The sequence below is a fragment of the Trachypithecus francoisi genome, unplaced genomic scaffold, assembly GCF_009764315.1.
Source record: "Trachypithecus francoisi isolate TF-2019V2 unplaced genomic scaffold, Tfra_2.0 Lachesis_group11, whole genome shotgun sequence".
Taxonomy (NCBI): Eukaryota; Metazoa; Chordata; class Mammalia; order Primates; family Cercopithecidae; genus Trachypithecus; species Trachypithecus francoisi.
In genome coordinates this window covers 11,900,482-11,902,220 of record NW_022681456.1, presented here as the reverse complement: position 1 = coordinate 11,902,220, position 1,739 = coordinate 11,900,482, and positions in this window count along the sequence as shown.

The following is a 1,739-nucleotide window of genomic DNA, read 5'->3' as shown; positions in this document are numbered from 1 at the left end:
TATCAGCCCTCCTGCACGACCTCACGTGAGAGTAGAGGCGCGAGGCATTGTGGGGATTGTAGTTCCAAGACTCGGACTGCCAATGGCCTTGAACCGTACTGGGTTGGGGATACCAGCTGGGAATGGGGAGGTGGGCGGTTCTCAAACGCAAGAGCTAGAAGGGCCTAAGAGATTAACCTCTCCAATCTTTTCTTGATGAAGAGATTTCCAGAGGGGAAGGGAATCTCCTGAGGAGCTAATGACAGAACCAGGATTAGTTCCCAGGTTTTGATTCGATGTCATTTATTCTAGTAATTTCCCAGTCCAGCTGGGTCTAAGAAACACCTTAGAGAGCTGGAGATGAACAAAATCACTTTATTTTTGTCTGTGGAATGCTGTTTCATGTTTTATCTTTGAAGACAGGTATGTCAAAATTTTACTAAAATAAACTCTCTGGCCTTGAGCTTTTTCTATTTCAAAAAAGAGGAAGGTGACTGATATGGTCTGAATGTTTGTATTCCTCCAAAATTCATATGTTAAAATTGGCACCCTAAAATAAACAACAGAGAGACTGACTCTCCAAAATAAAGCATTTATTCAAGAATTGCAAGGAATTGCAATTTGAGATATGCATGCTGTCGTGGACTATAGGCACATTAAAAGAGGTTGTGGCAAGGAGAAAAGACAAAGAAAAAGTCCACATAAGCTTCTTTGAAACAAGTACCGTTGATTACAGGAGCCTGTTGCAGGAGCTGGTGTTAGCTTATTGTGGAGACACCCACTGTTAGGCAAATATCCTTGTGCAAGTGGCTTATCTATAATACTGTGGTTTTGAGGAACTTTTTTTTTTTTGAGACGGAGTCTTGCTCAGTCGCCCAGGCTGGAGTGCAGTGGCATGATCTCGGCTCACTGCAAGCTCTGCCTCCCGGCTTCACACCATTCTCCTGCCTCAACCTCCCGAGTAGCTGGGACTACAGGCGTGTGCCACCATGCCTGGCTAATTTTTTTGTATTTTTAGTAGAGATGGGGTTTCACCATGTTAGCCAGGATGGTCTCGATCTCCTGACCTCGTGATCCACCTGCCTTGGCCTCCCAAAGTGCTGGGATTACAGGCGTGAGCCACTGCACCCGGCCTGAGGAACTTGTTGAGATAATTTCTGTGACAGGCATTTGTTAGGGTTTGACATAAGTGACTCCATTTTTGATACTGATAACTTCCAAAAAGTCCTCACTCCCAAGGTGACGATATTAGGAGGTGGGACCTTTGGGAAGTAATTAGTGAAAGGGTCTCGTATTGGTTTGAACCCCGACAGCATGCCAACACACAACATGAGGCAGTGTGGAGCAACACGCTCTTTTAATGAGCACCTGCGTGCAGGTGGGCTGAGGCTTAAAATGGCGTCTGCACCACATGAGGACAGGGCAGGGGTTTTAGAGTCTCCTGTAAACAGGAAGTGTCTCAGTCTCATGTGACTGCTACGCAGTACCCGGACGGCCTCTCTCTCAGTCCTCAGGGGGTACGTGTCTTCCAGCCAGCTCTCTTCATGCTTCTGCTATCTTGCTGATGCATGCTGCTGGCACAAGTGGCCTTGTGCTTTGGGACTGAGCCCGAGGAGGGAGGAGTTTTTCATTCTCTTAAGCTTTCAGGCCCTGGGGAGAATCTTTCAATTACGTAATGGGGCCTGAGCCCTCATGAACTGGATCAAGGCCCTCATAAAAGAGACCCCAGAGACACCTTTGCTCCTTCCACCATGTGAAGA